The sequence below is a fragment of the Cibotium barometz genome, chromosome 42 (assembly GCF_041138505.1).
Source record: "Cibotium barometz isolate CiBa-2024 chromosome 42, ASM4113850v1, whole genome shotgun sequence".
NCBI classification, from domain to species: domain Eukaryota; kingdom Viridiplantae; phylum Streptophyta; class Polypodiopsida; order Cyatheales; family Cibotiaceae; genus Cibotium; species Cibotium barometz.
The window spans coordinates 2,909,063-2,922,101 of NC_141087.1; the positions used below are offsets into that span (position 1 = coordinate 2,909,063).

Here is a 13,039-nt window from a genome sequence, read left to right on the forward strand (position 1 = left end):
ATATCTCAGTTTGGTCATGCTTCCTTTCTTGCATTCTTTGCCTCTCTCTCTCTCTCTCTCTCTCTCTCTCTCTCTCTCTCTCTCTCTCTCTCCTTTCTTTCTCTTTCCCTTCCTATCTCTCTCTCTCTCTCTCTCCCCCGCCCCTTCTTCTCTTGTTTAGACTCATTTTTTATTTTTTCTTGTTAAAATACAGAAAAATATTTTTTAAAACTAATTCTACTACTCTCTCTCTCTCTCTCTCTCTCTCTCTCTCTCTCTCTCTCTCTCTCTCTCTCTCTCTCTCTCTCTCTCTCTCTCTCTCTCTCTCTCTCTCTCTCGTGTACTTTTGGTAGTTCTTATGCTAGACATGGCATGACACTCTGGCAGTTTGTAGGCTGGGTGAGGCTTAAATATTATCTCACCTCTAAGCTCCCCTCATGCTCAGCCACATGAGAGAGCTAATGGAGTCTAAAGTCTCTCTCCCCTCTTACCATGTGTAGAGGGGTTCATTGACAACCATTCTAGAAACCACCCTTAAGTTACTGCGCATGTGGCAACTTTTGCTTTTTTTTACACATCATAAGCGCTTTTTTTACACATCATAAGCACTTTTTTTTTCCCTTATTTCATTGACAACCATTCTAGAAACCACCCTTAAGTTACTGTGCATGTGGCAACTTTTGCTTTTTTTACACATCATAAGCGCTTTTTTTACACATCATAAGCACTTTTTTTTCCCCTTATTTTCTTTCATTGCATCTGTTTGGCCCAACATTGGATATCTCCAAAGAAGCGTGAGAACAACCTCTTACTACTAGATAAGCTAAGTTGCACTATGGGATCACGATCTTGGAACTCAGAAACACATCAATCCTAAGTTTTCTTAAGTGAATCACCTTCATTCTACACTCAAGTCAAAATGTAAAAAAAAACCACATTTTGTGTAATTTTCACAGCTCAAATTAAGAGTATCCGGTTGTAGTTTTCCCTAGCCTTGAATATATACTAGTATTAGACCCACCCGTGTTGTGGCGATGGTGGCGGCAGCGACAAAGGTTCTAGAAAAGAACTGGTTCCCTCTCTACAGCCATCTCTCTCTCTCTCTCTCTCTCTCTCTCTCTCTCTCTCTCTCTCTCTCTCTCTCTCTCTCTCTCTCTCTCTCTCTCTCTCTCACATGCACATGATCCTCTCTCTCTCTCTCTCTCTCTCTCTCTCTCTCTCTCTCTCTCTCTCTCTACTATGCATAGTCTTGCAACTTATCACGCCTACAATAATCTCTCTCTCCCTCCCTCCCTCCCTCCCTCTCTCTCTCTCTCTGCATGAGTAAACAAAGCACTATCTAAACACAACCAAACTAGTTTAAAAAATTGGAAAAAAAACTAGATTAGGTTTTTAATTGTGGTAATCTTGGCAAATATGCAGAGGGCAGACAGCCTCCATAATTGGGAAGTAAGACATTGTGTTGAGCCGAGGGAGCTGCCCAGACGCCTCTTACATCTGAGGCATGTACTTGCTAGAATCATACCGATTTCCTAACATACGTTGTGCTGGAGTTGAGAAAACTATTGCACAACCATACATTAAGATATTGACGTATGAGGCCTTGAGTAAGTCGCTCTACCCTCAGATAAGTCTTTCATTGTAATTTTATCTAAGATATGTAGAGGTTAACGGTCTTACATGCTTCCTCGATAATATTTGGTGGTTGGCTAACACCTCCTTAAAAGTTGGCCAATGAAACAACTTTGACTAACTAACATAAAACCCCCATTACGTACAATGCAACTAGGCGGTAAAATTGGAGTTACAACATAGAGACATCATTAATCTTCTTAATAATAGGGAATAGACCAAAACTTCAAAAAGTTAACTTTGGACAGTGTTTGTCCACTTGTTTAAGCATTTTCTTAATGATTTAAAGATAAACCCAATTTCTTTCATTGTCTTGTGTTGCAAGACCCCACCCCATTGTTTTAATTATAAATGATCAGCGGAAGTCCATCTTAGGGGGTAGGCCCAACAGCTTCCCAAGGCTCAACTGGTGAAAATCCTCATAGAGAAATGTAGGGGATTCCTCAAAAGAGGTTATAATTTATATTTAATGTTATTCTAAATTCCTTTTCTAGAATGTCCCATCCAATCTCCATGGGTCTAATTATCCAACCAACTACTTGAACTATGGATCCAACATTTCAATTTACATTTTTGGGTGGTGCCCAATTCTAAGGGAGTTCTTCTCCAAGCTCCCTATCCGACAATGGGTATTAAAAGTTTGAGTGATCATCAAATACATGCAAATTGCTTCATAAAATATCAATTTTTCCCTTTGGGTTTCCTATCAATATAGTCATCATTTTCCCACCAATACATGCCAACATAGTCATCATCGAATCCACAAAACCATAATTTTCATATGCAAAAGACAGTTTAGTCATGGTGGCCAATTCCTTTAGGCCCCACAAGCATGACCAATTACTTTCATATGTAGAAGATAGTTTACTCATGGCCAATTCCTTTAGGCCTCACAAGCATGACCAATTACTTTATGTAAGGTCCCCGCCCTAGCTGGCTTAAGGAGATCCTTTTGATAGGCAGCTAAGTCACCTTTCTCTTTGATTGATGACACCTCAATCTCTTGGAAATATGAGGATACGAGCAAACGAAGGGACCTAACTCTATCTTGCAGGGAAAACGTGATTATTCTGATAGGAATCTATTCCTATGATCAATCAGCACTCAATGTGTGTGATCGATGATGGAACAAGTCCGCACTTGGTATACGAAAACCAATGGTTTTTTCCTCTTTTCTTTATGAGGCACGGCCACTAGATCGTTCTCCTAAAATGGACTTGTTTGCCCAACTCATCGGGTCCACCCATCATCCATAGGATGGTGCCATCGGGGCATCCATCCACCCACTCACCCAATCATTTTTGTTATCTAATTATGTCCTACCACACTGTGAAACATATAAAAACAGGTTCTTTAATTATTTCCCATCACTAATTCATTAAGACAGTTCTTCCAAAATAGTTGAAAACAAATGGATCTTCAAACACAATCATAATATTATCACTTGCTCATTACATTATTCACGTGCTCCCAGGCAACCCTTATATACATATATACATATATATATATATATATATATATATATATATATATATATATATATGTACATATATATACATATATATATATATATATACATATATATATATATATATGTATGTATGTATATATATGTATGTATGTATGTATGTATATATTTTTTCTTCTTCACTTGAGCGGCACACATCAGGCCAGAGAGAGAGAGAGGGAGAGAGAGAGGGAGAGCCTTGCTTATATAGTGAAGGCTCATTTTTACCTTCTCTTGACTAGCACAAGGGAGGCGGTCATTGCAAGCCATTTTTTCCACTTCATATTATGTGTGAGTTCCTCTGCTAGACATACTAGAAGCTCACCCACTCTACTCACCGTGATGGGTCCAGGTCTTGGGTAGCGGTCACAATTGTCATCATATAAGCAACCTCTCAATGCAACTTGCATGGGAGAATAACACGTGGTACCTCCATAGGTTCCATATTCACCAATGTGGGACTCACCCCATACTACTAATCAATACAAATAATGCAATCATTTCAAAGATAACTAAAAGTAAATTGAATACATAAATAAATAACAATGCATCATACAACCTTTCGGGGTTGGTATTTCCTTCCAGCTTTGAAACTTTTCAATTGAATACCATTCTTTGGGTGAGCTTCTAGACATACTAGAAGCTCACCCACTCTGTTCCCGTGATGGGTCAAGGTCTTGGGCAGCGGCAATCACAATTGTTGTCATATAAGCAACCTCCCAGTGCAACTTGTAGGGGAGAATAGCGCATGTGGTGCCTCCATAGGTTCCATATTCACTAGCGTGGGACTCACCCCATACCACTAATCAATTCAAATAATGAAATCATTTCAAAAAATAACTAAATGTAAATTGAATACATACATAAATAACAATGCATCATACAACCTTTCTGGCATGGTATTTCCTTCCAGCTTTGAAACTTTTCAACTGAATTCCATTCTTTGGGGTTTATCTCATGAAACCCATACACAAGTTTGGCCTCTACCCTAGCCTTGGTCAAGAGGACGAGTCCAAATTTATAGTGAGCAAATTACTCTGTCTAATTCTAGGGTTCTATTGGTATAAAAATAGACTTAATTGAGAGATTTAGTCCATTTAACTTACCACTTCAATTGAATGGTGTTGGGTACTTTACAAACCCAATTGACCTTTACGAAATTATATCCATCTCTAAGGACAACTAACTTGGAGTCATACGATTGAATATTCTCTCTAGATTTACACTAATGTCTCTTTAAAAGCTCTTCTTTCCTTCTAGTCTTCTTCTCAATACTAGGCCTTAACTCATTTTTCCTTCCTTGTTTAGGTAAACATGAATACAACTTAAGTTTCAATAATTATGACCTCTCTCTAGAATCTAATCTTTTCTCTCTAGAAATATGCATAGCCACTATCCTATGATCTAAACAAGTTTAGGGCCTTGACAACTATACTTCATAAGTATTTATTTGAGATTTATTATTATTTATGTATATAAACTAGATGATTAATTGAACTCTCTCTTTAGAAATTAGGTATAATACCTATCTTCTTTCTCTAAAAAATCCTAAAAGTTAGCTACATTGATGATGATGATAATTCTAAGCCCCCTAGATTTTTCTATGATCGATTTTTAAATATAGCTAGTGTAATCTCATGCATAATTACATATTTCTCTCTCTAAAGTTCAATTATCAATCTCTTATTTAGTTATAAAGAAAATTATGAGGTTTTCCTTTCAAGAATCAATCTCATTTTATGAGGGAAAATCAATTCTACTCATCTACAAAATTATATTAATATCTTTGATAATTTGACTTGGGGGATGTATTGGGCCGACGACAAATGTGTAATCCAAATAATAGCTATGGACTAAGGTTTATTAATTCTAGACTCATCTACATAATATACATGCAAAGATTAGCGATGGACTAAAATCTAAGGTTAATATCTATTCTTTAAAATTGTTCAAACATGTAAATTTAAGTAATAAAAGAAAAGTTTTGAAAGAACACATTCAAATCCAAATTCTAAAATAAATAGATAGAAGTAAATTAATACCTTTGATAAAATGACGGGGGATGTATTGGGCCGACGACAAATGTGTAATCCAAATAATTGAAGTTATGTAGATAGGATCTGCTGAGCTGATATACAGAGTATTGTAGGCATCCCGTCCTCAAAATCCCATGCCTAGAAAAAGGTCTTCCTAAGGTGCAAAAATAGTAAGAGTACTTCACAAGTGCAAGGAAAAGTGCTGGTACAAGCCTAGGATTGGCATCAAGGCTTCATGTGCAAGTTATGGCACAGAAAACAAGGGAAAATTGATATCTTCTTGCTCTAGAAACAGGGGTGGGAAATTAGCTCTCCCCTCCCTTATTTAGCTTGGAAAGTGACAATTTTAGGGCTCATAATAGCTTTTCTTCCATCCCTTTTCTCCTTAACTTTTGGTAAATTTTGTACACACACACAGACACACACACACACACACATATATATATACATATATATATATGTATGTATGTATGTATACACACATATATATATATGTGTGTATATATATATACATATATATATGTATGTATACACACAAACCACTCCTATGACCATGCTTTTATCTTTTTCCTCATATAATTAGCTTAGATTTTGCACAACTCCACATATCTCTCTCTGTTTTTATATAAACCACTCATTTTTTATTTGATGACCATATTTAACATTCATAGTCCAAACCACTCATTTTTTATTTGGAGACCATATTAAGCCTTCATAGTCCAAACGTATTAAACTATTTAACCTTACAATTGCAATATGTAACCCTTCATGAATAGTTTAACAATTGAATTGATTTGTGCACTCACACACGTGTTATTATCTTATATATAACCCCCCTACTGTTTTTCACTTCAATTTTATTATTTGATTTGTTACTTAAAATTTTCTATTCTCTAGGCCATAAATTTTACTTTTTTCTACTAGCTATTATGAGGTAAGAATGTGGAAGATACGATACATTGTGCACTTGTGCACACCTTGGGGTCCCTAACAAATTTTCCCAAGGCTCCAAATTACAAATTCTCTTTGTATTTTTGGTTTTTAAATTGATTTTTTACTTTTTTCTAATATTTATTGGCCTCAATATATTTTCTCTCCCCATTGTATACATCTTTTACATGCAGATGCTAAAAAATGATCCTTTTATTGATAATTTTGAAATTATATGTTTGAAATAATTAGGAGGGATCTTTTATCATCGAAAATCTAGGTGGAACCTCCCATTGATGTAGGGGAGGTAGAGGAGATGTAGGAGAGGTGGAGAAGATTGTGGATCAAAGTGCCTTCTCTATGTCTAGGCGCCTACTTCTATGTTATCTATCTTATGAGTTTCACACACTCATTTGGTGGGTGTGAGAGCCTAGCTTATTATGTGTAACCAACCACTTCATGATTAATATAGCTTTGTGTTACTTTGTGAAACTTTGTTATGCTCATGTTTATGTGTATTAAATAATTTGATTATATTTCTCCACTTTTCTAATCCAAGTGCGCTTTGCTTGTAGTCTTCATCTTGTTTATTGAACATGTATGTGTGAGCATCATCTATTCATATGAACTGGGCCCGCAAATAATCATTGTTCAATCATTAATGTTAATTCTTAAAAAGTGTGCTTCATTTTCAATATGGTATCAAAGCTCCCTTCTTGGGAGTGCTCTTTCCTTGTGTAAGCGGGAGGGTATATCTTTGTGACTCTGGGTGAAGTTCTTGAGTGGCCTCCCCCCATGGCTATTCCATAAGCCCACGAATGCCCAAATTAGAGAGCATCTCGCCAGTGGCTTAATAGTATTCTTTTGTAAGGTTTTTGGCCTTTTATTTTACCTTGGCTTGCAAAATTATGAGCACTTTGCACACTTTTAAGATATTGAGAGTTGGATACTGTGATAGATCTTACTTAAGATATTGAGAGTTGGGTATTATGAGGCAGCTTGTACTAAAGCACTTCTTTTTGAACAATTATGAACATGGATGGCACAAGGGTTGCGTAGTGCTAGGAGTTGCAGGTGCATTCTGCATTAGATAGTCTTCAACCTTGTGTGGGTTCCCATGACACTAGAGACACTAAACTATTTTTTTAACTACTTCTTCCTTAGCACAATGAAATTGGACTACAAGAAAAAGGGTTTGTAAGGGTTGCTAACAATTTACCTCATCCCCTTCCTGGTACCATCTTTCAAAGCTTTAAAGCAAGGTATTATAAAAGTTTATAATACTGGACATCTTGAAGATCAATTTCTCTTTGATCCTTGCTCTCACTAGTTTAGATGAGGAAGAGTTCATCTCAATGGTATCTTCTATCATGTTATTGCTTAATCGGATTGCTTTACAACATTAATCAAAGGAATTTAGATTTGAGACTATGATCAAATTGTACAAAGTATAAAATTTTCTCTAATCCCATGAATAAACATCGCTTCATTTGCACATTATTGAGTTTCTCCCCATCCTCACACTACGAGTTCATGATTTTTATATGTAAGATGTAATCTTAAATAGTTTCCTCAAGTGTGTATTCTATGCCCTAGGGCCTTGTATGCAGATCCATAGATAAAGATTGTCTTAAGAGTAATTTTTGTCATAGGTATCAAAGTGATGAACTATCTATTGGCCGTACCCACTAAGCATAGATTCAGTGCAAGTAGTACCTTGGTGGGGTAATCTAGACTTCCAAATACTTCTCATCATTGCTCAAAGATTTGTATAAATTGAACAAGATCAATAAATCCATCATATTTATCCATGAGCTTAGAAAATTATATGGCTATGATTCTTTGGGAGAGTTTGAAAATCTAGGGGTTGAAAGGTTTGTGGGATACCAACTCTGAGCATTTAGAAGAAAGTAGGGCCAGTTGTTGTATTTGGCATAGGATCAATTACTATGGAAAGTGGAATCACCAAGGGATTTGAAACTTGATGGCACAATTACAGGTATAAGATTGGTCCAATGTGTGGCAAATGTGATTCGGGGTTGTAATTGAGACATGGACCAAAAGAGCTAGTACATTTAAGGTATTGGGTTGATATTGGCATGGGAAAAGGAGTCCTCCTTTGGCCTTTTTTCCCACAAGCGTGCCAACTCTTTTTCAATAATTGTGGTTCATAACGATGAAACCAATTATTTTTAAGAGTAATGGCAACACCATGGAAGTCATGAAATCTCCTCTCCCTTTGTTGCAATCGAATGCCCCATCCCTCAAAACGAGAAATAAAGTGGGTCGGGTCCCAAGATGAAAGCAAGTCAAGTTTGGTAGAAACCTCGGCTAACGCCAACCCTTCAGCAAGCAAAAATGCACTACGATGGGTGGAAGGCCCCTAGGACCAACACTTAAACAGTCCTTTCAAAGAGGTCCCACCACCAAAAGGCTCTTGTTCCAACCCCACCGTTCATCAAGTATCCTTTGGAACTTCTGAAGGGATCCAAAAGACTACCACCAAAATGCTCTCGTTCCCATTCGTTGGTCCTCGTTATTTTATTTTGTATTCTAGAACCTTGTTCTTAGGGAATCCTTCTCGTAACTACAAGCTAGCTCATTGTCTACACAGTGCATCTCTTTTTTTTTCTTTGTATGAATATGGGTTTTCATGTCCCCTTTTCCTTATGGGGGCGATCATGTCCTGAGCATGGATAAGAAGAGAGTGTAAGGGAATGAAAAACTTATATATATTTTGTTTCCTTGTAGTCCATAACAGCCTTTGAAAGCTTGGTCTAGCCCCTATGTCTCAAACAAGGATCCATTTCCTTGAATTTTCACTTAGGTATTAGGGCATGTGTTCCTTCTAAAAAATATTTTTTCAAATGCACGCTGGTAATTTCACATATGATAGAGAAGGTCTCAAAACCTATTTTCCATCACTGTTAAATCATGCATTTGTTGTAGGGTTGGCACAAATGCTGTGGAGCTTGTGATGAAAGTGGTCAGCCTAGTTGTTGTGACGGCCTAATCCAACTTAAGGTCTAGTTGTTGATGGCCTAATCCAACTTAAGGTCATACCTCTAGAGAGGTTACAACGGTTATACCTGTCCATCTAGCGGAGGTTGGTCACAGCATGGTCAGGGTTACAGAGGTCCTATCGAGTAATGTCTTCCCACTAGATGCCATCCTTGTTCACCGACTCCTTGTGTTATTGTGGACCATGCTCTGAGTGCCTTGAGCTTCTAGTAGGGTTCAATGTGACTCAAGACAGGTGTAATGTCTCACGAACCACATCAATAGTGAGGTCGGCCCCTATGGTGTCCCAAACTATTCCGAGACTGAGATGGGTATCATAGGAAAAAATGAGCCTGAAGTAGGTGGGGATGTTGGGACCCCAAGTGGGAATAGTAGCTAGACTTGTTGAGTCTAAGCTAGGTGAGGTACTCCATGACCTCTATGGTTCTTACGACATGATAGAATTCTTGTGTAAGGTATGTGAGCTTGTACTCAATCTTCCTTTCCAACTCTATGTTAACTGGGGAGAAGTCGGTAGCAATTACCTGATACTCCAAGAGATTGGTAACATTGGTGGCCTTCCTCTTTTTGGTGAGAGTGAGGAGTACTATGTCAGAGCAGGTCTTGGATTCCCTAGCAGCAGTTGCCATGATGAGAGTAGAGGGTGCTAAAGGACTAGAAGGTAGGAAAAAAATGGCAAGAGTTTGGCTAGGTGTAGAAGAAATAGTAAAAAAAGGGAGGGAGCCCTTTGTTTTTTATAGAATTTTACTTAGGAATGTATGTTTGCAGGCCACTCTTAGGAATGTGCATGCACATAATGGCATATGTGCATTCGGAGTTACGAATGCGTATGGTGAGTTGTGAATGTGCATGCCTACATGGAAACATGAAAAGATGTGAATAATATGCATGTGCATGGAAAGATGTGAACATGCATGTGAAAATGGAAACGTGCATGTGTATCTAGATGTAAACATGCATGTGTAGAAGCAAACGTCTGTGCAGAGAAGAAAATGTGCATACACAAAAGTGAACATGGATGCGCATCTTACATTGGGCTTTTTTTTTAATGCTTTAAATTGGGATATTGAAATGGGCCAGTTTTCACTTGCCATGACCCCTCCATCTTGAGATGTACGGTTTTCTCTCTACCCCAACACAACTACTTTCCGTGACTTTCTTTTCGTTTTCTTTGACATTTTTCTAAGGGTATTTTTTATTTTTGTTGAGTTCCCTTCTTCATTGGGCAAGGGTAAGGTACCTATTTTTGGCCCACTTAGTGAGGCTTGAGAGGGAGGCTAGTGGTGGTAGGGATGTAGGTGGTGCAGGGCTTGCTACTGCATTATAGGTGGTTGAGTTTGAGGTGGAAGGAATATTGAGGCCTAGGTATGTTTAAAGAGGGTCTTGGATTCCTTGCCTTTTGTGAGGGTTGTTACTAGGAACCTTGGGTTGCCATTACTGTCACTCCCTGGTGCTTTTTATTGTTCCTAAAGAGGTTGGGTCCTTAAAGGACATGGAAGAAGACGATACATTTTTTCAAAAAAATGCTAGAAAATGATACAATTAATAGAAAAAATCATCTATTTATGGCCAAGGGGATCACAATGGTGGGGCAAGAGGCTACAAGGTTAATGCATGGAACACGTGGCACCATATAATCGGTCTTGGAAAATCATGTCGTGATCACGATAATGGTTGGCATGATCACGTCATCCATGGATGCGTGATCAAATCATGCAACACATAGATAGTGCCAAAAGTCTTTAGTTCCCTTTTTAGTTGCTTTGGAGTGATCAAAGAGAGCTCCTTCAAATGATTTCAAGCAAGTACTACATGTCCATGATGCTTAAAGCTCACGGTTGAAGGTTTATAAAACGAAAGTCACAAACTGATGATAACCAATCACACCCTGTTATCACAGCAATAGGACCCATGTCATAGGAAGTTAGTTATTTATTAAGTTTAATTTGATATGTTTCATCCTAAATACATGTACAGATATAAAGCTTAGATCTTATAGTAATATCATTAAGTCTCCCCAAGAGATAAAGAACTTCTTTTGGGCCGTACTCGAATGAAAACCAAAACCTTGGTATCCAAAACACCGATTCTCACTTCTGAACTCATTGTTCTAAATCCTTAAAACAGGTGGGACTCCTGAGAAGTATTCTAGGGAAAGGGTCTTCCTTTTTTAAACAGAAACTTTCTTTTATTTTAGAGAGGAAATAATTATAAGATCAGAAAGGGAGATTCTTACTCCTGTATACCTCGAAGGTTGGGGAGGAATCTTACATTCTACCCCACTTAAAAAGTGCGAGATGTCCTCATCTCGCAAGGTAGAGGACAACTCTTTTTCTTAAAATCCAATTTTATTCTGGGGTTCCTTATATTCTGGTCAACCCAACAGAATACATGGATAAATATCCCTTATATAGAACTCATAATTAAATAACAATTCATTCAGATCTTATCATTTATATCTTTAACATGATAATGGTCCATTAGACCGAAAAATTTCCTTCTGAACATTCCTTCACGGGAATTTCAGTTAAGCTAGTCCTCAATTTGACATCCCTTAACTTGATCTACCAGTCAAGTATTAACAGTAGCAATCTGACAGCACAACCCACTAATCTCATAGTGATTTGCTGAATTCATTAACATCATTCTAGTTATGAATATCATCACAGGGACTCGTCCCATTCTCCCTCATTGTGGTTTCATTGTATTTCAACTAATTTTTAAAAACCCTCATTTTTCAATCAGAATTTTCAATCAGAATCCAAATCAATTCATCAATTCTCAAACAGAATTAAAAATCATATCAATCACATTCGAAATCATCATCTGGATAGCATTAACGCTTATCATTTCTAGTCTTAGATTTACTCGTATATACTATCAGTAAAGAGCTGCAGTATACTCTCGGTATATACGGGTAGTCACGGCCCTTGGAATTATAAGGTAAATACTATCATGTCTAGGCCTCAAGCAAGTCAGGGATTCTATATAATTGCGGTTTTTCTAATTGAAGTCCTAATTACTAATTTACGAATTTTAGTTTGAATAACAATTTGTATGAATTATATCACACAATTACAACCTTTTGTGCGTCTTGATAAATTTTAGACATAATTGGCTCCTCAGTTGATCTTATTGGAGATTTATGACATATGTCTGATAAACAGAGCTATTGTTTTGATCTTGAAACTACTATTCATATCAACAATTGGCTCATTAACAATGCCTATTTCCTACTGGGAAATAAGATTTGTAAACAAATTAACGGCATTCCCATGGGCATTTCATGCTCCCCACTCTAGTGTAACCGATACCTTCACTACTTTTTGAAGAAAGTTTTCTCCAAAGCCTCTACTAGCTATATTTAGCCATTGCTACACATACTCTGAGGCCCTTCTTTGGCTAAATATTAGTAACAACTCTATTTATCCTAGAGTTTTATCTTAATTCGACTTCCACTACCACCTTCTCACAAGAGAATATTAGGGGTTTGGTTGAGATTCAAGCTAACTTCCTCAATGCTACCATCGCTACAAGGCCTTCCTTGCATATCCAAAACTTGATAAAACTAAGAACCTATAATTCTCAAGGTCTCTAAGTTTATCCATAGATGTAGAAAAGACCTTTTGACTAGTTTCTTTTTCCGATCGTCCGTAAACAATCACTTAAATAACAAGAAGACATTTGTATATTTATATACAAGTTGCAATAAGTACATAGAGTGGCTCGGCTCCAAAATTCAAAATCTCCTCGAGAGACGCATAAGACGACGGTACTGGGCCATAGTCATGCCCTGTTACATAATTCTCTAATTGCGAAGGGAGCTCTTATTTTCTCCTTAGGGATAAATCGACTAAAGAGTCTATAAACTCAACAAGCAAGTCTGAAATTTTGAGGCGTTGAATGATATAGAATGATACCACGCACCATTTTC

At 37.3% G+C, this 13,039-nt stretch overlaps 1 protein-coding gene across 1 annotated transcript in view; it reads right to left on the reverse strand.

Moving 5' to 3' along the window:
- Positions 1–13,039, reverse strand: part of LOC147614063 (alpha-1,3-mannosyl-glycoprotein 2-beta-N-acetylglucosaminyltransferase-like) — a 122,871-nt gene that overhangs the window by 18,065 nt on the left and 91,767 nt on the right. The gene's annotated exons all lie outside the window — the stretch shown is intronic.